This window comes from Mustela nivalis (assembly GCF_964662115.1).
Source record: "Mustela nivalis genome assembly, chromosome: 3".
Taxonomy (NCBI): Eukaryota; Metazoa; Chordata; class Mammalia; order Carnivora; family Mustelidae; genus Mustela; species Mustela nivalis.
Window position 1 is genome coordinate 105,300,242 of NC_139022.1, and position 25,076 is coordinate 105,325,317.

The following is a 25,076-nucleotide window of genomic DNA, read 5'->3' on the forward strand; positions in this document are numbered from 1 at the left end:
ATCCACCAGCACAAGAAGTCTGAGTAATTTCACAACAAAGGTTAACTCGGTACACGCCAAAAGTCCACTCGGGTGTGGCGCACCTTCCCAGCCAGACCCGGTCAGAGAAAGGCGGCACCCCACTCGCACCCTCGCGCGGGGCCCGGCGAGCCGGAGCGCGGCCTCAGCGAACCTCAAGTCCACCAGACCAACAAGTTTCGGTGGCGGGGGGAGGAGGAGGAGGGTGCGACCACGGAAACCACAAACCACAATCACTTCACAAGGAAGCTCAGCTCCCCGCCACTCCCGCACCGGAAACAGCGCGCAGGCTCCCCTCCACAGGGGAAGGCGGCCGAGGGGACCCGGCGCGCGCACCGAGTCGGCCGGGATAAAGTTTAAAAACCGCGAGAAAGTTTCTCGAGAGAAAGCGCCGCATCCGCGCGGGGCCCGCCGCTCGCTCAGCTCCAGCCTCCGCGGCCCCTCAACTTCCCGAGCGCCAGGAAGCCTCGGCCCCGCCCGCCGGGCCAGAGCGCTGGCCAGGGGCCCCGCAAGGGAAGCAGCGGGCCGGACGCCGCACCGCAACCCACCAAGAGCCCGATTCAGGGCGGGGTCGCGGGGGAGACCGCCGCCCGCCCGCCCGCCCGCAGGCATGCAGGAAGAGCCCCTCAGCTCGGAGCCGGCGCCCGCCTGAAGAGAGTTACCTGCGGCTAGTGGGGCGAGCGCAGGAAGATTCCCGAGGCCCAAAGCCGACGGTCGCCGCTTTGTCTCCCTCCAGTCCGACTCCGAGGAGGAAATGGGCCGCCAGGCGCCCCCGCCCCCGGCCCGCCCCCCGCCGGAGGCCCCCGCCCGCGGCCCCGGCCCCGCCCGCCCTTCCGAGCACCTCCCTCCGGAGCGCTCTTCTCGGCCCCTCCCGCCGCCGCCCCGCTTTCCCTCGCTTTGGGGGTAGGCCCCGACCGAGAGACCCTGGCGACGCCAAGCCGGAACTCGCAAGAGGATCTCTTGCTTTCCGCCCTGAGCCCCCGAGTTACTTCATCCCAGGCCCCTAATGGGCCTTCAGGCCGGGAGTGATCCCCGCCTTCCCAGAGGAAGGAGGAGCGGTGACTCCTGGAACAGCCCGGGAGCGGGGGAGGGCAGGTGAGTCACGGCTCCGCGCACAGGTGAGGCTCAGGATGCTGCCCGCGCTGGCTCCACACCTTCCTCCCCCAGCCGGTGAGTCCCGGACCTGGTGAGGCGACGCAGTCCTGGGGACGCTCCGCTGAGGAGTGCCACAGGTGATTCCGAGTAACAGGCTTCCAGAAAAGTACTCTAGGCCCACCCATTTGTTTTACGGAAGGAAAGTGGCCTCGCAGCTGAAGCGGAGTGTTGCCAGAATCCGACTCCCAGGGATTTTACAGTGTGATGTGGGAGGCTTCCTTTAAGTCATCTAACCCATCCCCTCACTTCACAGATCCGGAAGCCAAGAGTCCTCCTGTTGCTCAAGAAGCCTGTCACAGGAGCGTCCCCTCCTGAGACTGGGCCCCTACACACACACACACACACACACACACACACACACACCACACACGCACGCACTTGATGGACCCGGCTGCTATCCCTATCCCTCCAGCCATTTAGAGAATGTTATTCCCACTCCTCCTTATCTTCCTGGCGAATGCTCTAAAAAAACTTCAAAACAAACAAAACAAAAAACAAACAAAACAATTACATACTAATTATCAGCCTGGTATAGAAAACCCTAACGAGGTTTCAACTCCTTCATCATGGGATGAGGAACAAGACTGATTTCAATATTGGCCTAGAAATCCAAAACAAAGCAAGACCATACCCACTGCCACCTTGGTGCTGAGCCATTACTGAGCAGGGTGCTAGGAAGACTGGTCTCAACATATTTACACTCTACTACTCACATCTCCCTCTCCCCCAGGAAATGCAAACTCCAGAAAGACAGAACTGGTATTCCCTACAGCACCCGGCTCAGCACTCATCCCCGGACAGTGCCAAGTTAACGTCCACAGGTGAATGTGCCCACCGTAATTCAAAGTACTATGGGTTTGTGCTCGTTGAGAGATGTGGATCCAGCACTTGGGTGGCTCAGTGATTATCCGACAACTCTCAGTTTCTGCTCAAGTCATGATCTCAAGGTATTGAGACCAAGCCCCACCTTGGCCTCCCTGCTCAGCGAAGAGTCTGCTTGTCCCTCTCCTTCTGGTCCTCTTCTCCTCCCCTCCACTGTGTGCTGTCTCATACTCCCGCTCTCTCAAATAAATTTTTTTTTTTACTCTTAAAAAGAAACACTTTAAAAGACAGAAAGAAGAGATGTGGACAACAGAAGGCAATAGACTATGAAGGGAGAGCACAAACTTAAAGAGAAAGACAGTAATAAGGCCATTATTGTCCTTCTACACCCCATTCTGTTTCTGTCTTCAGAGTCTTTGCTCCTAGTCTCCCCTGCCTGGAGTGGCCATGGCTTCCCCCCCACTACACTTGGCTACCTCAGAAGATAGTAATCAGTCAATAAATATTTGTGTGAACCAACAAGCGACAGTTAAAGGATGATGCTCCATAGCTCTGTATATCTATCACTTCACTCAGGAGCAGCTACTTAATTTGTGAGGCCCCTTGTTCAAAAATTATGAACAATTTCAATACAGCAAAAGTGGAGCATTAACAAAGTCTTTCTAAGCATAAGGCTCTTAGGTTTAATATTTGCATCCCTCAAAATTCATACGTTGAAAACCTAATGCCAAGAGTGGTGTATTAAGAAATGCAGCCTCTGAGAGGTGATGAGGACGTGAGGGTAGAGCCCTTGGGAATGGAATTAGTGCCCTTATAAAAGAGGCCCCAGAGATAACCCCTATCCCTTCTACCATATGAGGACAGAACAAAAAGGATCAGACTGTATATGAAGAAGAGAGCTTTTACCAGAACATGACCACGCTGATGACTTGATCTGGGACTTTACAGCCTCCAGAACTAGAATAAATTTCTGTTGTTTATACTACCTAGTCTGTGATATTTTGTTAAAGCAATACAAAGGCCCTAAAAATGAAAGTGCAGGGATGTTTTGGGAAGAGGGGGGGTCAGGTGACAAAAAGGATATGAAGACAGACATACAGTGCATCCTGTAAGCTAAGGGGTATCAGACTTTTACCTCTGAGAAGCCTTGAAAAGTTTACCAGGGAAGACTTGAGCATTTGTTGTGTCTCAGGCACTTGCTTTGTGCCGGGGAGGATGACAATGAATAAAACTAACCTGATCCTGTTCTCCCACAACTTAACATATAATGGAAGAAATGGCTACTAAAACATTAACTCTCCAGATTACTGGGTGGTTCAGTTGGTTAAGCATCTGCCTTCAGCTCAGGTCATGACCCCAGGGTCCTGGGATCCAGTCCCACATCCGGCTCCTTGCTCATCAGGGACTCTGCTTCTCCCTCTGCCTGTTCTGCCTCCTCCTCCCCCTGCTTTGCCCTCTCTCTCTGACAAATAAAATCTTAAAAAATAAAAAGAAAACAGGTAAACTAAAAAGAAAGTCAAGTGTAAAGATAAAAGAGAGATACAAGTAGATTTTGGGGGGAAATTACCCTAGTCTGGGTTCAGTGACCTAAGGGATCTTTATGCTATGACCCACTTCAGTCACATTTTAGCACTCACCTCTCCATCAGAACTGCTTTTATTAAGGTCCCTGATGACCTCCATGATGCTATATCCAGTGGTCATTCTCTGTGCACAGCTGACTTGTATCATCATCAGTGCTTAATCACTCTTACTGAAACATTATCTTCATTTGGCCTCTAGGGCACTAGGCTCTTCTGAGTTTGTTCCAGCCTCCCTGGCTCCAACTTACCCTCCTTTGGAGATTCCTTCTAAAACCTCCCAACCTCTAAATGTTAGAGCAGCAGTTCTCAAGGTGTAGTCCAGGGACTACTAAGTCCCTTTCCAGGGAGTAGTAAGGTGAAAACTATTTTCATAATATTAAAATATCATTTGTCTTTTCACTCCCAGTCTCTCATGGTGTATAGTATTCCAGACTACATGATGTATATAATAGGGCATCACAAAGAATGCAGAAGCAGACAGAGAATCCAGTTACCTTTTATTAAGCCAGACAGTAAAGACATTTGCAAAAAGGCAAAATAATGACACATCTCCCCGAATTTCCTTTTATTTTTAAAAGACATTGCCATTTTTCTTTAAATGGTATTTATGACAATTTAATAATACAGTAAACATTGATAGATAAAACTCACATGCACAAAAGCCCTTTGTGATCCTCAAAAAGTTTTAAGAGTGTAGAAGATTCCTGAGAGCAGAAAGTTTAAAAACTGCTGTTAAAGGGGTGCCTGGGTGGCTCAGTGGGTTAAAGCCTCTGCCTTTGGCTCAGGGCATGATCCCAGGTTTCTGGGATCAAGCCCTGCATTGGGCTCTCTGCTCAACAGGGAGCCTGCTTCCCCCTCTCTCTCTGCCTGCCTCTCTGCCTACTTGTGATCTCTGTCTTTCAAATAAATAAATAAAATATTAAAAAAAAAAAAAAAAAACTGTTGTTAAAGTGTCCCAGGACTCCATCCTTGGACCTCTTTTTCTGTTTGCCATAATCCTGCTAGTGATCTCATCCAGTCTTTTGGTGTTAAGTATGCTGACAATTCCAGGTTTATATCACAAGCTGAACCTTTCTCCTGAGTTCTAAACTTGCATATCCATTTCCCTACTAGATACCCCCATTTGAATACCTAGTAGGCATCTAGGTATCTCACACTTCATATGTCTATATGTCTAAAACTGATTTCCTGATAACTCTGTCCAAACCTGCTGACCCCACAGTTTGCTTCATTTCATTAAATGGCAACTCCAGGGGCACCTGGGTGGCTCAGTAGGTTAAGCGTCTGCCTAATGCTCAGGTCATGATCCCAGAGTCCTGTGATTCAGTCTGCATTGCATCAGGCTCCCTGCTCAGCGGTATTCTTCTCCCTCTCTCTCTGCCCTTCCTTCTGGCTCATGCTCGCTCTCTCTCTAATAAATAAATAAAATATATTTTTTTAAAATGGCAACTCCATTACTCTAGTTGTTTAGGCCAAAAACTTTGGAGTCATCCTTGACTATGTTCATTCCCTCACACATTTTATATCTGGTTCCTCAACAAATCTGGGCCTCTACCTTCAAAATATATTCAGTGTGTGTACATATATAGTTTTTAATTTTTTTTTTTTTTTTTTTTACCATTTCCATTGTTACCATCCTGAATCAAACCATCATCATCTCTTACTTGAATTTCACAGGAGCCTCCTCACTGGTCTCCTTACCTTTGCCCTTGCTTCCCTCAGTCTAATCTTAATTCAGCAGCTGGAGTGATACTGTTAAAATATAAATCCAAACATGTCATTCCTACTCTGCCCAAAAGTCTCCATTGGCTCCCATCCCACCGAGAGTAAAAGGCAAGGTCCATATAAGGGCCGGGAGACCTCTCCTGCTCCTACACATTTCTCTGACACACTGGCCTCTTTACTATTTCTGGAACCCATCAGGCAGGCTCTTGCCTTAGGGCCTTTGCTTTCTGACTGGAATGTTCTCCTCCAAATAGCTGCCTGACTCACTCTCTCACCTCCCCCAGGTCTAGGCTCAGCTATCACTTTTTGGGAGGCTTCCTCTTGGCCACCCTATTTAAAATTGCAACCCCTTCCCCCAACATTCCCATTCCTTTTTCCTTGGTTTATATTTCTGCTTAGGGCGTATCACCATCTGACATGTAATGTCATACATATATTTATTTTTTAACTTACCATTTTCTCCTGTCTTCCACTAGAATTTAAAGCCTCGTGAGGGCTAGTGTTTGTTTTGTTCAGTGCCTAGAAGAGTGCCTGGTACAAAGCAGATCTCTCAATAAATATTTGTCAAATGAATGAAAAAATAAGTGGGACCTTAAAAAAGACATTGGCAAGATGGATAGGGAGAGAAGGAAAGAGTTTCGTTCTAGACCAAGGGACAAGGAAGTTTGAAGGCCATGAGTCCCATTCTAGGAAAAGAAGTTCTGTGATTCGGAAGCTGGTAAGGTAGGTAGAGGCCAGACTGGAGAGGACTTTGTAAGGCCTTACACTTTATTGTGAGAGGAATGGGACATCACAAAGGATTTTAAACAAAGAGCATGATCATATTTTGTTTCTGAAAATTTTATTTTGAAAAAAAAATTTTTGTTTTTACTTTGGAGGGGCGCTTGGGTGGCTCAGTTCGTTAAGAAACTGCCTTCGCTCAGGTCATGGTCTCAGGGTCCTGGAATTGAGCCCCGGCACCGGCGGCACAGGGCTCTCTGCTCAGTGGGGAGCCTGCTTCCCCCTCTCTCTACCTGCCTCTCTCTCTGCCTACTTATGATCTCTGTCTGTCAGATAAATAAATAAAATCTTTTTTAAAAAAAAAAGAAAGAAAAAGGACAGAGGATCCTACGTCTTGTCAATAGATTGAATACGGAGCTTTCTGACTTGCTCAGCTGAAGAAACAGTGTTGTCATTTACCTAAATGGAGAGCCCTGGAGGTAAAGAAGGTAGGGATGGATGGGGTAGAAAACAGTGCACTCAAAGAGTTATTTCGGGTCATGCTTAGTTTCAGTGCCTACCAAACATCTAAGAAGAGAGAACCTGTGGACAAGGGTATATCCAAATCTGAACTCAGGAAAGGCCCTGAGAGGAGCTAGTGCTGTAGAACTCACCTGCATCTGGAGAATGTGTAGCAAAAAGAGATGGAGGCCCAAGACCTGCTTTTAAGAGGAAGAGAGGACAGAACTCCCTCCTGCAACCCAGAGCCCTCCTTTCCTTTCCTAAAATTCATCAATTCTTTGAAACCCCCCCCATGGGGAGCCTGCTTCTCCCTCTCCCTCCCCCTGCTTGTGCACATTCTATCAAATAAATAAATAAAATCTCTGAAATGCGCCAATTCTTTTCCTTTTTTTTTTTTTTTTAAGATTTTATTTATTTATTTGACAAAGAGAGAAAGAGATCACAAGTAGGCAGAGAGGCAGGCAGAGAGAGAGGGGGAAGCAAGCTCTCCACTGAGCAGAGAGCCCGACGCGGGGCTCGATCACAGAACCCTAAGATCATGACCTCAGCTGAAGGCAAAGGCTCAACCCAGTGAGCCACCCACACACCCCACCAATTCATTTCCTACCTTAGGATCTTGTCATTTCTGCACCCTGTACTTGTGAATTTCTCTACCCTAACTCTTCATCTTGCCTCCTTCTTACTTAGTCTTTTTTTTTTTTAATTAAGTATTTTATTTAGCGTCTACTTATATACTTTTTTGAGATCACTTATACTGTTTATTTTTCCCCAATCTTTTCAGCCACTTTTTAAAATACTTTATTCTTTTTTTTTTGGTAAGATTTACTTTATTTATCTGAGAGACCTAGAGATAGAGAGAGCTGGAGTGGGGAGGAGGGGAGAAACAGGATTCCTGCTCAGCAGGGAGCCTAATGTGGGGCTGATCCCAGGACTCACAGTATCATGACCTGACCCAAAGGCAGACACTTAATTGACTGAGCTACCCAGCTGCCCCCAAAAATACTTTATTCTTTTTAGAACAGTTTTAGGTTCATAGCAAAATTGAGAGAGAGAGAGAGATTTCCCATGTAGTCTTTGTCCCCACACACTCATAGCCGCCATTATCAATATTCCCCACCAGAGTAGTGCATTTATTAAAACTGCTGAGCCTATATGGACACATCCTAATCACCCCAAATCACAGTTTATCTTAAGGTTGACTCTTGGTGTGTATTCCACAGGTGTGAACAGATGCGTAATAACATGCATCTGTCATTATACCATCATACAAAGTATTTTACTTTTTAATTGCCCTGAAAATCCACTGTGCTCTACTTATTCAGCCTGGCCTCCACTTCTCATTCTTGAAAAACATTTTTGCCATCACCTGGTCAGAGAGGCCTTCCATGACCACACCCCCATACCCCAGTCACTCCCTACCACAGTACTGTATTTCTACTCTCGATAGCACTCATTCCTCTCTAGAAATACCTTGTTTACTGGTTTATTTTCTCTCTCCCCCATTAGATTCTAAGCTCCATGCGTGCAGACAGGAGTCTTGTCTGGCTTTTTCACATCTCTGCTTCTATAATTTAGCACAGTTCCTCGAACATAAAATGCACTTTAAAAATATTTCCAGGGGCCCCTGGCTGGCTCAGTCAGGAGAGTGTGCAACTCTTGATCTTGGGGTCGTGAGTTCAAGCCCCTTGTTGCGTGCTGAGATTACCTAAATAAATACAACCTTAAAAAAGAATGAGTGGCCACAGATACGGGAAGAAAACCAAGTGACACTGAAGCCAAGGAATTGTTCACTAATGTCAACTAATGACATCTGGTTTTTTTATAAAGATTTTTTTAAGATTTTTTATTTATTTGACAGGGAGAGAGATAGATCACAAGTAGGCAGAGAGGCAGGCAGAGAGAGTGGGGGAGAAGCAGGCTCCCCACCCACCAGAGAGCTGACGTGGGGCTCGATCCCAGGACCCTGAGATCACAACCTGAGCTAAGGCAGAGGCTTAACCCACTGAGCCACCCAGGCTCCCATGACATCTGGTTTGAGGCTTACATTTGGTAAGGGTTCAATTCACTTCAGGTTGTTGAACACAGTGCAACATAATCACAAGAGGTAAACCGCACCAAGAATGTTATAGAAAAGCAATCAAAAAAGTCAATCAGGGGTGCCTGGGTGGCTCAGTGGGTTAAGCCTCTGCATTCAGCTCAGGTCATGATCTCAGGATCCTGGGATCAAGCCCCACATCGGGCTCTCTGCTTGGTGGGGAGACTGCTTCCTCCTCTCTCTGCCTGCCTCTCTGCCTACTCGTGACCTCTCTCTGTCAAATAAATAAATAAAATCTAAAAAAAAAAAAAAAAGTCAATCACCAACACTTTATGGGGTATTCTAAGGGGTTACACAAAATAATGTCAAACTATTAATAGAGATGAACTATCAGAGATCATTCTGGAGACTCTCTACATTATGAGGACTTCATTATTATTTATCTACGTTGCACTGGTTAAATACGTTCACAGTTTGAAAGGCACTTTTCCTGGATGTTATTTCATCTGAGGCACTTCACAACCCTTAAAGAAGGTAGTATCAAAATAAGTGAAGATCCAAAAATGATGAAGATGAGAACTGGCCTGGCAGCTATGGAATGAAAGATTGGAAAATTGTTACCTCTTGTATCCATGAAAGGATAACCAACCACCCCCCCACCCACACACACTCATGTGACTACCACCATTGAGCCCCATAGAAGAGATCAAATGGTCTCAGCTTAGCCTGGGAAAAACCGACAAAGGGGATCAGATTTGGACTAGAGTCAGTAAAAACCAAAGGTAAAACCAAAGTGTGGTCAGGGTCAAAGGCAAATGGATGCCTGGTGGCTCTGGTTGCCTCTCTGTTCCATTTCAGATGGGTGGGCAGAAAGCATTAAAGTCCAGCCGCCCTGGAAATTGTGTCTATTAGCGAAGCTAACATCAGGGTATCTTCCTCATTTCTGCGTAGCTCAATAACTCCCAACTATGGCAGCGCATCAGAATCACCTGGAGAGGGGCGCCTGGGTGGCTCAGTTGTTAAGCATCTGCCTTCAGTTCAGGTCATGATCTCAGGGCCCTGGAATAGAGCCCCACATCAGGCTGCCTGCTCAGCGGGAAGCCTGAGTCTTCCTCTCGTACTCCTCCTGCTTGTATTCCCTCGCTGTCTATCTCTTTTTAAATCTCCCAGGGTGATTCCAGTATGCAGCCAGAGTTGAGAATCACTAATCACCAGTCTGAGCCTGTGCAGAAAACAAAGTCAGGTATACTTACAACTTACTCATTAATTCATTTGCTTATACAATGGTAATTATTTTAATACTCAATAAAAATAATAATAGCTCGTATCTAATAAGTCCTTGGTGTATGCCACACTCTGTGCTAAGAGCTTCACTTGTCACCAAAGCCTCTCAACATCCTGAAGTAGTTACTATTGTATCCCTCATTCAGTGAATGAGAACACAGAGGCTCAGGTCACACTGGGAGTATTTGATAGTGCTGGGACCCAGAACTGCCAGAATTCAGAAGCAGGCTCTTAACCACCTACACGTAGCCCCCGAGATATCAATGGCTTATAAAACCTTTTGGTTGAAAAGCCAAACTCAAAATAGTTTTCATGTCAAGACCACACCACAGTGATTCTTTTTTTTTTTTTAAAGATTTTATTTATTTATTTGTAAGAGAGAGAGAGTGAGAGCGAGCACAGGCCAACAGAGTGGAAGGCAGAGTCAGAGGGAGAAGCAGGCTCCCTGCGGAGCAAGGAGCCCGATGTGGGACTCGATCCCAGGACTCTGGGATCATGACCTGAGCTGAAGGCAGCTGCTTAACCAACTGAGCCACCCAGGCGTCCACACCACAGTGATTCTTTTTTTTTTTTTTTTTTTTTTTCACAGTGATTCTTATGCTATACCCATTTTGTCTTTTTGCATAGCTTTGATTCAACAGATGGGGCTGGTTGGGGGCTTAAGGGTGGGGTGAAAGACAGGAGCTCACTTCTATTTCTTTCAGGCCTCTTCTAAGAGACAACGCTATTGGCTTTAACCAGTGGGTTAAATTTAAAGAAACAAAAACAAAAAATCTTAGCCCCTTGACAGTTAGAAACATATGTATAAGGTTCTCTTGATTCATGCTCTTCATCTTCCCTGCAGAAAGTGAAATCAAGATTTAGTTCCTAAGGGGCACCTGGGTGACTCAGTGGGTTAAGCCTCTGCCTTTGGCTCAGGTCATGATCCCAGGGTCCTGGGATCGAGCCCCACATCAGGCTCTCTGCTCAGTGGGGACCCTGCTTCCCCCTCTCTCTGCCTGCTTCTCTGGCTACTTGTGATCTCTGTCTGTCAAATAATAAAATCGTAAAAAAAAAAAAGATTTAGTTCTTAAAATCAGTCAACAATGGGTGTTCATGCTTCTCTCCTCTCTGATATATCAAAGATGTATACACAGAAACAAACACTTCCCGCCTTTTCTATGCTCATATTTTTGTTGATGATAATGGAGAACAAGAATTGAAAGGAAAAAAGTTAAAGACTGTGCCAACCCAGCAAAATTATATCTAAAAATAAGTCTTTTTAAAAAGGGGTGGGGAATGGAGGAAGGAGGGATGGGCTTTATTCTTCTCTTTAAAACTATCAGTGGGCTGTATTATGAAAACCTAGTTCTTTGTATTTACCATTCTAAAAATGCTTTTTTTGTCTGGCATTTTTAGATTTTTATAGGAGTATGAAAAGTGCTATCAAAATAAGAATTGTTACATTGTAGCATAAATGGAATTAAACTAATGCACTTTAGATCTCAGATGTACTGGTGAATGAGTCACATGTCTCCATTCATTGCTTCTGTTGCCTGACAATAATTTCTCTAGATTCCAAGAAACTTTGAGAAAATAAATTCCACTGGAACGGAGCAGAGAGATACATCTGCCAGGAATCTTTACATGTCCCATAAGTCCCCACATAAACATTCTGAATACAGGAGAACTTAAAATGGAAGCCACGGCGGCCTTTGTTTTTTGCTCACCCAGACTGAATCTGGTTCCAGGTTGAGGACTCAGGCCGGCTGAGTAGGCCCTGGGATCCCTGGACTTGTGAGCTCCCAGTGGGTCATAGCAAACCCACATTCCATCCTGATTCCCTCTACTGGTTCTTACCAATCCAGCGTCTTTATATCTTTAATCACGATAAATCACTCTTCTGTCTGCCTGGGAGTCTGGCAGAACCTGCCCCTCTATCACAGAAGGCTAAGATCATATTCATGCATCCATTCGCTTCCTCAAGCAACAAATATTTTGGAATACCTACTGTATGATACATATGGTACCAGACCCGGTAGATCCAGTAGTAGGCAGCCCTGGTGAAATCTACACTGTAGAAAGGAAGGAAGACAGGTAAACAGGTAATAATTAAAGGGACGGAATGATTTCAGATAGAGGTACAAGATGAGAGTGACTGGGAAAAGACATGCTCATTTAGATAGAGAGCTCAGGAAAGACCTCGCTAAAAAGATGATGTTTGTACTGAGACTTGAACGACCAGAAGAGGCTGGTGATGAAGCTGAATGTCCCACAGGAGAAGAAGCAGGTGCAAAAGCCCCAGGATGGGAGTAAGCCTGGCAGATTCAAGGAGCAGAAGGAAGGCCAGGGCCCTGAGGGATAGTAAATGAGCAAAAGAGTAGTAGATGAGGTCAGAAAGGTAGGCAGGAGCCAAATCATGAGAGACCCTGTAGGTGATGGTAAGGAGCACGGGTTGTCCTTTCAGAGCAATGGGAGGCCCCCAGGGGGGATTAACAAGTAGAGTGAACATGATCTGATTCACATTTTTAAAAGGTCACTTTGTTGGATTAAGAATGGAGTCTAAGGGAACATAAGTGAATGCCTATCATCATTCATTCATCTATTCAAATATTCAAAATATTTTTGTAGTGCCTAATTGCCAGGCAATGTACCAAGCACTGGGAAATCAGGGTGAGAAAAACATAATTCCTGGGATCCCCGGGTGGCTCAGTCATTAAGCGTCTGCCTTCGGCTCAGGTCACGATCCCAGGGTCCTGGGATCAAGCCCCACTTCCAAGCTCCCTGCTCAGCAGGAGTCTGCTTCCCACTCTCCCACTCTCCCTGTTTGTGTTCCCTCTCTGTCAGATAAATAAATAAAATCTTAAAAAGAAAAGAAAAAACAAAAAACATAATTCCTCCCCTCAAGGAGCTTATAAGAAAATTGGAGAGACAGAAGAGTATGTAGGCTTTTATAATGAGCTAAGAATTGTGCTGGGAGAAGCCTCCATGTGATATAGGAACCCAGAAGAATTTCATCCATCCATCCATCCATCTATCCAACCATTTCGTAAATATTTATGTGCCAAGCTCTTAAGATACAATGGTGAAGTAAACAAACAAGGCACATATCCCCATGCTGTTTACAAATTACTGGAGGAGACTTATCAATTAAACACCCTCACAGACCCATCATTATATCTCTTATTGAGATATAAGCTATGGCAGACAAATAATGTGACTCAATACGAGGGGAGCCTGATAGTGTCTGGGAGGACTTAGGAGCCCTGAAGGATGAGCTTCAGGTATGCAGTAAGTGGGGGTTGGGGGGGAGGAGAGGAAGATTGTCAATTATACCTCAATAAAGCACGGGGAAAAAGAAAAGGAAGAGTACTGTGGGCCAGTCCTAGCTCCATAGGTCAGGAAAGACCTTCTAAAATTTTTTTTTTTTTTTTTTTTTTTTTTTTTTAAGATTTTTATTTATTTATTTGACAGAGAGAGAAATCACAAGTAGGCAGAGAGTCAGGCGGAGAGAGAGAGAGAAGCAGGCTCCCGCTGAGCAAAGAGCCCGATGCGGGGCTCGATCCCAGGACACCGAGATCATGACCTGAGCCGAAGGCAGCGGCTCAATCCACTGAGCCACCCAGGCGCCCCAGGAAAGACCTTCTGACATCTAAGTTGAGTCCTGAAGGATTAGTAGAAGTTAGCCAGATGAGGGGAGCTGGAGGAGAAGGGAAGGCATTCTAGAGCAAGGGAATGGTCTATGTAAAGGCATGGAAACAACAGAACATTGTGGATTCTGGAAAAAGCAACTGTTCCATATGGCTGATCTACAGAGTAGAAAGGCACAGCAAGGTCAAAGAGAATGGAGAAGTAGGCAGAATTAGAATCATACTCTACTAATAATTCTTTTGAACTTCATTCTGAGGGCAGCAGGAAACTGTTAAAGGACTTGAAGCAGGAGAAAGACCAGGCCAGATCAAGAGTTAGAAACTTCTCCGGACACAAAGAGGAGACAGTCTGAGCCCTTACAACCTGCCATACTGCATTAAGCATAGCAGATCTAACTGAAAGTAGACATTATGCCTTCCGTGAAATCTGTTTTAGGACTTTATAGGTTAAGGGAGGGCCAGTTTTGCAAATGAGTTTGGCTACTCTATCTCTGTGTCTTCCCACCATCTGCAGCCCAATGCAGGACCAGCAAAAGTCACTAATTCAGAAGACATCTGCTTGTGGTGCTGAGCAACAACTTATCCGCACCTAGATAACTGGGCATACCAAGGAGCCCAGTTGCACAGAGGCCAAGGCCCAGGACACCAGAGTGAGATTTCCAAAATGTGGCCTAGGTAGTCCTTCCTGCCTCAAACAGCTTCCCATGGTTACAAGAGAAAAAAAAAAAAAAAAAAACTAAACAATTTAGTGTGGTCCACAGGGCCCTTAGGGATCACTCCATTCCACCAGCTGTCCTCCTATCCAGAGGGCTCTTTCCCCAGACATTCCAGTGGTGGTGCCTTCTTATTGTTTGGGTCTCAAACTAAATGTTGCCTTCTAAATTTGGTCTCCCTGACAATGCCTTCTAAGGTAGCTGGATAGTCACGACCTATCCCATTACCCCACTGTATTTTCTTCAAAGCTTATGTTACCATCCAAAATTAGTTGTTTATCACCTTGTTAATTGTTGGTCTTCTCCCTCTACAATGTTGCTTGACAGCTTGGTTCTTGGCTGTCTTGTTTACTGTTTTATCCCCAGTACTCACAACAATGTCTGGAACACAGTAGGTACTGAACAAATAAATAGTCTTGGCCTATCTTTCCAACCTCACCACAATCCATTCCTGAATTATTCCCTAAGCTTTGAAGGGGTGGAGGTGCATGGAGGTCTTCATGGAGGTCTTCAGACCTGCTTTGCTAATGGAAGTCCCTAATTGGTTCAACCTGGAATAACTTTCCTCCTTTTCCAGCTGCCAGTCTCCTCAGTCCCACACCGTATTCTCCCTTTTCTTTTTTTTTTTTTTTTTCCAAGATATTTATTTATTTATTTATTTGGCAAACAGATCACAAGCAGGCAGAGAGGCAGGCAGAGAGAGAGGAGGAAGCAGGCTCCCCGCTGAGCAGAGAGCCTGATGCGGGACTCTATCCCAGGGGCCCTGAGATCATGACCTGAGCCGAAGGCAGAGGCTTTAACCCACTGAACCACCCAGGCACCCATATTCTCCCTTTTCTTCCAGATTCTGAAATCCTCCCAGATTTTCAAGCCTTGTACACACCTCTGTCAAGGCTCATCTCACAGTACTGCAATGAGATGTTTACCTGTCATCTACCCCACTGGCCTGTGTCCGTGAGCTCCTAAAAGCAGGCAGTCATTTACCTCCTTCTCCCTTGGACACAAGAAAGTGATCAGCAAATAGTAGGTACTTCCTCCATGTTTGTTGAGCAATTAGGTAGAAAAATGTGGTTCAGGGGTGCCTGGGTGGCTCAGTGGGTTAAACCTGTGCTTTCAGCTCTGGTCATGATCTCAGCGTCCTGGGATTGGGCCCTGCATTGGGCCCTGCATTGGGCTCTCTGCTCAGCAGGGAGCCTGCTTCTCCACCCCCCTCTGCCTGCCTCTCTGCCTATTTGTGATCCCTGTCTGTCAAATAAATAAATAGAATCTGGAAGGAAGGAAGGAAGGAAGTGGGTTAAAACTCAGAGGTTTAACCCACTGAGCCACCCAGGCACCCCTGAACCACATTTTTCTACCTAATTGCTCAACAAACATGGAGGAAGTGCCTACTATTTGCTGATCACTTTCTTGTGTCCTAGGGAGAAGGAGGTAAATGACTGCCTGCTTTTAGGAGCTCATGGACACAGGCCAGTGGGGTAGAAAGGAAGGAAGGAAGGAAGGAAGAAAGAAAGAAAGAAAGAAAGAAAGAAAGAAAGAAAGAAAGAAAGAAAGAAAGAAAAAGAAAACTGTGGTTCAGAGAAACATGAATTTGCCATGGTCATGTTTCTGGCCATGGTAGAAGGGGTTGTCATAAATCTAGACCTAGGGTATAGAGGGCAGGTATGGGCCAAACCAGAAAAATAGCACCATATTAAATTCTGATCATGCAGAGCAAAAGGGGGTGGGTTTGGCTGAAAACACCCTGGTTCTCACCATCCATGTACTCCCACGTGGGCAGCAGCAGTTAATTCATGGGTGAGAAGTCCAGGAGAAGCTCACTATCAACTCTGGGAGGATCCATCCAAGAGGCCTGGAGAAGTGCCAGCTGAAGTCTGCACAGCACTTCCACTCCTCCAAACATGTCCTCAGACTTTATCGCACTAGAGTCAGAGGTGAAGGAAAGCAATTCTTTTCCTATCAATGAGACTCAGAGAGGTCCAGCAGCCTGCCCAAGTAGACACCATCGGGAGTGAGTTGCTCTGTTAGCAGTGCCTTTATTCTGCTATTCAGGAGGCCTTAACATGCTCATCCAAGATTTAGTTGCGAAGCTCCTAGAAGCATGTGTAATTATTGTTGTCTAAAATACAGAACAGCAGAATGTGTTATTAGATGCTTTTAATAAAGTCCTTGTGGATGATTACGAAGCCGATGCTGATGATGCTGAAGATGATGGCAATTTTTGATAACGAGGACGATGAAGACGCTATGCTTGAAGACAAGGGCCAGGAGGGAACCCTTATCTCAGAAAGGAGCCAGAGCCAGCCCCACAGGCAAAGGGCCGATCAGGAGGCAGCACTGCCTAGCATTTGATCTGAATTCTCATTATCACTGAGCCTGCATCTCAGTAAAAACTTCATGGTTATACTAGCAAATTCTTACAAACAACACACTTTAGGACAGGTAATGTTCTAAGCACTTCATACATATTAGCTCATTTATGTAACACCCTATAAGCTAGGAATTAACATCATCACTCCTGTTTTATAAAGAAATTAAGGCACACCGGGAAGCAGAATAATTTGACAAGGGTCACTGAGCCAGAAAGTGCCAGACCAGGATGCTGGACCCATGCAGTCTGAGTCCAGGGGCATCACACAGCTGTGGTGACCATGGAGGCATGCTACTCAGATTTCCCTTTGAGAGAACTGTTGGAGTGAACAGAACTGATCCACCTTGAGACCCATCACAGCATCCACAACAAGACCATGCTTTCTCTGGGACGCTCTCAGCCCCTGACTGAGCTCAGCAGAAAGCCTACTTCTCCCTCTCCCACTCCCCCTGCTTGTGTTCCCTCTCTTGCTCTCTCTCTCTCTGTCAAATAAATAAATAAATAAAATCTTAAAAAAAAAAAAAAAGGGACGCCTGGGTAGCTCAGTTGGTTAAGCAGCTGCCTTCAGTTCAAGTCATGATCCCAGAGTCCTGGGATCGAGTCCCACATCAGGCTCCTTGCTCGGCAGGGAGCCTGCTTCTCCCTCTGTTTCTGCCTGCCATTCTTTTTTTTTTTTTTTCTTCCAGGGCACTTCGTGGAGTGTGTGACTCTTTATTTTTTTTTTTTTTTAAGATTTTATTTATTTGTCAGAGAGAGAGAGCACTGGCAGACAGAGGCAGAGGGAGAAGCAGGCTCCCTGCCGAGCAAGGAGCCGGATGTGGGACTCGATCCCAGGACGCTGGGATCATGACCTGAGCTGAAGGCAGCTGCCCAACCAACTGAGCCACCCAGGCGTCCCTCTGCCTGCCATTCTGTCTGCCTGTGCTCGCTCTCGCTCCCTCTCTCTCTGACAAATAAATAAAATCTTAAAAAAAAAAAAAAAAAGACCTGAGAAATGACAAGGAGTTAACTAGGCAAAAGAGAAGAAATTCTAAGAGGCACTGTAGGGCTAGAACCTAGGTAAACATGTCCATGTATAATAGGTTTGATGGCTTACTGAGCATGTGACTCTGCCCACAAAATGATGCAAAAAAATGATGAATGGTATGTGTGTGTGTGTGTAGCAGCAACTCACTGATCAGGAGATAAGACCTCAAACAGTCAAGGAATGTTGGGAGGAAGGTTTCAAAAAGCAGATACTCATGAACTCACTAGAGGAGAGAAGCTAGTTGATCCCCCAACATTGGACTAGAAATACTGGCCAAGCACTCAATTCTCTGAGGGCAAGGAGATGGCAGCATCTCCATCTCCCTCGAGTTCATAGGCCCAAGACAACGCCACACGCAAAGAGGAGCCTCAGTTGTAGCCGGTGCCATGGATCCTTGTTTCCCATCCTAAAGAGGCCTTAGGCAACAGGAAGATACTCTGGATGATTCATGCCACCTCTTAGGAGTGCAGTTGGTTCAATGTGAGGTAAGGAGGCTAGGGGTCTTGAAAGCAACACAGAAAAAATAGGAAAGCCTGGCCTTTTCCCTAAGTAGATCTGAATGATCAATCAACAGCAGTAGCAGCATTGCCCATCACAGAATTTCCACAATAGATTGGTGATTGGGAGAGAGTGAGTATTGTTTTGATATTATTTTTTCTTATCGACATAAACTGACAGTTTATTTTCTGCATCCTATAATTCTCGTTGGCCACGTTCTATTTTAGTATATGAGTATAAATAAAACTATTCAATGAGATAGTATCCAAAGGGCTCAAAGTGTGCTGAGAGGCACCACCATCTCATTAAACACAAATACTTTTAGCATGTAACTTGGGTTTTGGGGGGAAAGCGGGAGAGAGCCACGGTGTGTTATTTTTAGGTATGTAGGTGAGGCGGCACCCACACATGCCACCATATCCCTCTGAGCAGTAGAGACAGCTCCTCCCTCCTCCCAGGCTGGGAGGGATGGGCTAAGATGACCTGGTAGGGCTTCCTCAGTATTCTCTTCCTTGAGGGCCAGCAAGCCCTCCACTCCCACATCCAGCTCCAGTATGTAGGGAAGTAGCCGCCAGCAAATGGCCAAGGGAGTCAAGGCCCATGTCTGTGGTCCATGAGGCCTTGGCGTGGAAATGGACTGGAATCCCCCCCAGCCTGGTAGCTGGGGCCCTAAGACAGGCAATCACAAAAAGCAGTAAGGGCCAGAGGTCTGCGTGTCCTGCCCGTGGAAGAAATGTCACTACCTCCCTCAGGGACAGGGGTAGGAGGGGCTGTCACTGTGTGGGTGAACACCCACTGGTCTTCTCAGCCAATTTGGGAATCAGGATAAAAATAACACTAGCCGCATCATTTTCCAAAATTAAGGGCGATGCTATAGCAAATGTATGCAGATGTATACAGACACAGATGGGAACAAGTGTATTTAATTGTAAATGAGTCAGAACAGGGCAAATGAGATTTCCCTTATATTTGGGTTCCAAAAATTACAGAGAAAATGTGCCTGAGGCAGAAACAACCCCCCCAAAAAAACACCAAACCCCCAAAAAACATACAAAAAAAACAGGGGTAGGTTATTGCAGCAAGAGCCACATGGGAAAGAACCTTTGGAATCCAGAAAGCTAGGGCGCTTTTGTCCCCTCTGGGTTTATGAGAAAGTGTCCTGGCGCCTGAGAGCTTGATCCCTGGGACCCTACAGTGGCCACGGTGCTCACAGATGGACACAGGCAAAGACAGCAGGCCCAGGAGGGCCTTGGCCTTGTCTGGCCCTTAGGCACCACAGAATGAAGAAAGGAAGGGAGGGCTATATTGGACTGTCCCCAAGAAGGGAGCCAAAGGCTAGCTTTGGGGACCTCAGAGAAACGAACCCAGAGCAGAGAAAAAGAGAGAAGGAGAAAAATCACCTCTGCGTGGTTCCCTGTGGCCAGAGAGAAAGGAATGACAACAGAATACTTTCTTTTCTGGAAAGCATCATTTCTCCTCAATAGCTTTAAGGAAGGCACCTGGTAGAGTGCCAGGCTCTTGGGAGATGTTCAGCAAATACTAGAAGGAAAAGAAAGAGAAAGGATGGAAGGAAGGAAGAAGCTGTCATCTTGCACGTCCCTTCTGTTCTGCAGACCGAAGCGGTGCTGGAGTGGAAACAGGCAGAAGCAGAAGGGCAGGTTTGCCCAAGGAAAGGGGGGCAGAGCCAAGGCGTGAGGGGGAGGGTGGGAAAGCGAGACAGAAGCATCCTGCCAGGCATCCTCCCCCTGCAAGCTCATCCCCCCCCCAGGCAGCAGCATGGAATTCATACCTACCCCCTGTGCCTGAACAATTGTAATTTGCTCCTCAGAGAACGGAAAAACACGGGTTTCACCACAGCAGGTGAGCAGTCCCTAGGGTGGCATCCCAACTGGCAAATCAGAAAGCTTTGTGCCTCTGGCTGCTGCGGAGCTCAGCACAAGGCAAGGATCAAAGAACTAAATGCCTGCAAGCAGATGAGCATGTGAATGAGTGCATGTGTGAACGAATGAACACAACAAAGACTTTCCCCACCCAAATCGGCCTCCTGTTTGAGCCCTTACCTCTCCCTCCTCAGGCCTGTTTCCTCTGTTCACTGATGGTTCTCTGCAACCCCCACCCACCACCACCTTATCCACCCCCCCCCTCCCCCCCCGCCTGGCAAACCCAGCCTTTTTCCTCACTCTAGCTCCCCTGGCTGGAGGATTGGGGAAGGCTGGAAGCACAAAGGCTCCTCTGGGGAAAAGGGCAAGGGGAGCTTCCATCCCAGCCACCCCTGCCTTCTCAGTCCATTTTAGCGGTTTTGCAGTCCTCACCTTATCTCCCCCCCACCGAAAGCCCCAGAGGGCTGGGTTGGCCTTGCTGACATTTGATTCAAGCCCCTCCTCCCTTGCTCTCCCTGCTCCACTCGCACTCCTGCCCCACCTGGGGATTTCAGCAGGAAGAAAGCCCATGCTGTGTGTCTGGCGATCTGCAGGTCGGCTCCAGGGAGGGATCCTTGTGTTTGAGAGTGCCACACGCCCAGGAGAGCCTGTGCCTCAGTCTGCAGGTCCTCTGAACCACCCCTGTGGGTGCCCACCCTGCTCGTTGCCAGTGGATACCAACACAGGAGAGGAAAAGGAAAAAACACAGCACAGCTGCGAGCAGGCCAGCGTCCTCACCACAGCTCCGGGCTGCCAAACGCCAGCCTGGTGCAACTTTAAAAGGAGTCAGGAGAGTCAAACCCCTGGCAGCTAGTAGAGAACCCCATGTGCCATGCACAGGCTTTATCTGGGCACCTGTTTCCTGCAGAAGCTCAGCCCCAAGCTCCAGCCCTACCCTGCCACCTCCCTCCCCCTTGCCCTGCCCTTGCCTTCTGTGTCTGATGCTGCGGGATGCTTTTCTACCTCCACCTTCCAGCCTCTTGTTCTTTCCACCACCGCCACCCCCTGCTTCCTTGCCTGGTCCATTTGCTCAACCCTTTCCAGTTTGTGACCGTCTTTCAGATACATCAGACATAGGATGAATATAGTGGCATGTGTGACATAGCCAGGACTGGAAGAGGCAGGTTTTGAAAAGGTGGAGAAAAGAGACAGGGACCGTGTTAGCATGACAAGCACCCCAGCCATGCTGTATGCAGGAGAAGCATCATATAAACACCCCATCTTCACAGTGGGCTGTGGAAAAACATGCCCCATTGTTCATGGCCTCCAAGCAAGACCTGAAGACTGACATCTATGCTTCTGTTTTGTGAGATGTCTGTTCTGGTTTGGGTTCCTCCAAAACGGACCAGCAACAGGGGATTCAAGTGCAAATACTTTATCTGGGAGGTGACTGTAGGAAACATGCGTAGGGGAGAGAGAAAATGAGACAGAGAAGGGAAGGAAACCACAAGAGAGTGTGCTGGAAGGTAGTAAGTTACTACACAGACAACTGGAGCTCAGATCTGCTGGGAACTCCAGTGGACAATGTGGGCCTCCGGGTTGAGCCCGCTAACGGGGGTAAGCCCCAAGGTCGGCTACACTTACGCTTCTGTCATTGCTCAAGAGCTGAGAGCTGCTTCCAGAGGTGACCCATGAACGCCCTGGCACTTTGCACTTCTGTACAGAGGCCAAGTATGTTCCTGTAGCCAGAACAAAGTCCTCAAGCAGGGTCCCAGGTGTTGCTGTGAGCAGTCTCTGGCACAGAGTGAGCACTGAGAAAGGACTGGAACAGGGCAACAGCCTCGTGGGCTCCAGACCTCAGGAGCCTTCCTTGCCATCAACAGCCTGGACCCTGAGCCAATCTGAGTGGGTCTCTAGCCCTTGCAACGAAACAGCCTCTCTCTGTCCCTCATCACTCCCAGTAGTGAGGCTAGGCAGTACAAAAGTCTTCCACTCTGCCTCTGCTCCCTTGTCCCTGTGGCCTGAAAAGGCCTCTCTTCTCCACTTCAAAATGTCTTTGAATCTCCATCCACTCTTTTTCCTTTGCTCTGGGCTTGGAATATTGTCCTTCCACTTGAGCTTCTGTACACACAGACACATAGACACACAAACACACACACACACACACACACACACACACACACATCCTCTGTTCTTCTTGAACGATGGGCAGAAGTTATGAAGACAGTGTTCTAGGCAGGGGAAACAGCTAGAAACCGCATATGAACTGGGTCTACAGGTGCCCCACCCGGTGGCTTCCCATCACCCATGATACAAAGTCCACATTCCTGAGCCTGGAATTTAATACCTTAATCCAATTCACCACACTTCTAAGCCTCATCTACTTCAGGCTTTCCCTATGCATCTCACGAATCAACATTTATTTATTTTTAAGATTTTATTTATCTATTTGACAGACAGAGACACAGCAAGAGAGGGAACACAAGCAGGAGGAGTGGGAAAGGGAGAAGCTGGCTTCCCACTGAGCAGGGAGCCTGATGCAGGGCCTGGCATCATGACCTGAGCCTGAGGCAGATGCTTAACTGAGCCACCCAGGCATCCCACAAATCAACATTTATCAAGGTCTTTACTATGTACCAGATGCACCAGGCACTGGGGAGGAGCAGTGCCTAAGATAGACACAGTTATACAGTCCCTGTCCTCACAGAGTTTACAGCTCATTAAGGGTGGAGAAGACAGAAATGAGGAGGAGATCATAAGACGGTTGCCCTTCTCCGAACCAAAAAAGCTCAGGGCGAGAGCCCAGACCACCTGCCTTCCTGGGCTCTGTGCCTCTCCACATCTGTATCCAGCTTCCAATAATTCCTGCCTCCCCAGAGTCACACCTGGCCTCATTCCTTCCCACACTGTGCCAGAGTCAAGTCTGTGTGACCAACAGAGAAGAGCAGAAGTGCGGTGCCTGAATGGCTCAGTCAGAAGAGCAGGCGACTCTTGATCTCAGGGCTGTGACTTTGAACCCCAGGATGGGTGTAGAGATTGTTTAAAAATAAAATCCTAGGGGCGCCTGGGTGGCTCAGTGGGTTAAGCCGCTGCCTTCGGCTCAGGTCATGATCTCGGGGTCCTGGGATCGAGTCCCGCATCGGGCTCTCTCTGCTCAGCAGGGAGCCTGCTTCCTCCTCTCTCTCTCTCTGCCTCTCTGCCCACTTGTGATTTCTCTCTGTCAAATAAATAAATAAAATCTTTAAAAAAGATAATAAGTAAATAAAATAAAATAAAATCCTAGGGGCGCCTGGGTGGGTCAGTGGGTTAATCCTCTGCCTTCGGCTCAGGTCATGATCTCAGGGTCCTGGGATTGAGCCCCACATCGGGCTCTCTGCTCAGCGGGGGGCCTGCTTCCTCCTCTCTGCCTGTGTCTCTGCCTACTTGTGATCCCTGTCTGTCAAATAAATAAATAAAATCTTTAAAAAAAAAAAAATAAAATAAAATCCTAAACAAACAAACAAACAAAACCCAGCAGAAATAATGGTTTGTTGTTTCTGATATTAGGGCATAAAAGACTCTGTAGCTTCTGTGTGGGGCTCGTTCTCTCTCAGATCATTTGCTCTGAAATTTAATTGCCATATCACAAATATCTTTCCAGAGAAACTGAGACCAGCAAACAGCTACAACAGTAGCTAATCGTCTGGCTCCAGTCAAGCCTCAGGTGACACAGGCCCCTGAGAGACAGAAGCACCCCACTAAGCTACTCCTTGATTTCTGACCCTCAGGACCTGTGTAAGATAATAAATCTTTTTAGGCCACTATATTCAGGAGTAATTGTTACACAGCAATAAATAACTAATATATCACCTTTTGTGTTTCCACTTTCCCCTTGATATCCAGGACCTTTCTGCTTATCCCATGTAGTTCCCATTGTCCACCTGCTCACCAGCATCTCCTGGTGGGCCCAAAAGAGAACATTACAACTGGAACTCAAAGGTGATTTCAGTCCCATGGTTGGCTAGAACCCTTCACATTCTTCTTTCCCTTAGTAGTTTCCCCCATAATTTATGCTCCCTTATACAATTCAAGAGGGAAAAGGAAAGAAGCCTTATGTTCAGGAACATAAGGCTTCTTTCCACTCACTTCTTCCCTGTGGCCTTGTGAGAATGATTTGCTGTGAGAGGTCCCTGTCTAAGAGGTCCCTGAGAGGCCCCTGAAAGCTTCTACTTTCTCTGTGAACAAAAGAAGTGAGCTTGCAAGAGTAAACAGAACTTGGACCTCAAGAAAAGTTGGAGTTGGATTTTAAATGTGGAATCTGCGTTCTCTGAGTGAGTTCCAAACCTGAAGTTTCCCCACCCTCCTCTGATTCAGTCTGTCTGCCTCACTGGACTGCTCTTTCCAGCAGAGATATGCAAACACTCCCCTGGATGGCTTCCTTGCAGGGCATGCAGGAAGTACACACTCAAACACAGAATTTTCTTAAAGCTGTAGCACAGGGTGTGGACACGCTTAGAACTGAATCATAGGGCTGGCTTCCCCTATCAGCAAAGGATTCAAGCTCCAGAGTTAGTTTTCCCTTTTTGTTTTCATTTCCTTTGAGAAGTGGCTCTGGAAATTCCCACGGGTCATTAAACCACCTGCCTGGCCCAGGCCACCACCCAAAGATTTGGCAGTGAGGGACCATTTCCCTAGGCTTTGTAATAGTCCAGAAAGGGACACAAGCCAGAAAAGACCAAAGCTCCTCCTGTCTCCAAAAGATGGGCTCTACTCTATGTCCTCTTCCCTTGAATCGAGGCAGACTGGTGACTTCTCTGACTGTGGTAGAAATAATGCTATGAGACTCCCAATGCCATCTCATAAAATGTCATAAAGTTCCTGCCTTGTTGGCTGGGACACTCCCTGTCCGAACCATGAGTCATCATGGAATAAGTCACAGAGCCCAGAGGCCACCATGCTGGGAGGAAGCCCAAGCCATGTGGAGAGACCATGGATGAATATTCTGCTCACAAGTCCCAACTGAGCTCAGTTTCAGGTCATCCCAGCTGAGCCCCAGATACCACAGAACAGAAACTACCCATTCCCACGGTACCTTGTCCACATTACTGACCCATAGAATCTGTGAGCATGACACATTGGCTGTTTGGGCTTGTTTCTTTTT

The 25,076-nt window shown here is 46.9% G+C and overlaps 1 protein-coding gene across 2 annotated transcripts in view; it reads right to left on the reverse strand.

Moving 5' to 3' along the window:
* The window catches only part of CTNNA1 (catenin alpha 1), a 316,889-nt gene that overhangs the window by 183,145 nt on the left and 108,668 nt on the right, over positions 1–25,076 (reverse strand). The window contains exon 1 of one of the 2 annotated variants that reach the window (XM_082725500.1): positions 681–818. The exons of the other annotated variant lie outside the window; for it this stretch is intronic. The gene's annotated coding sequence lies outside the window, so the exon portion shown is untranslated. Of the gene's footprint in view, positions 1–680; positions 819–25,076 lie in introns of those variants that run through there. 2 annotated transcript variants of the gene reach the window in all.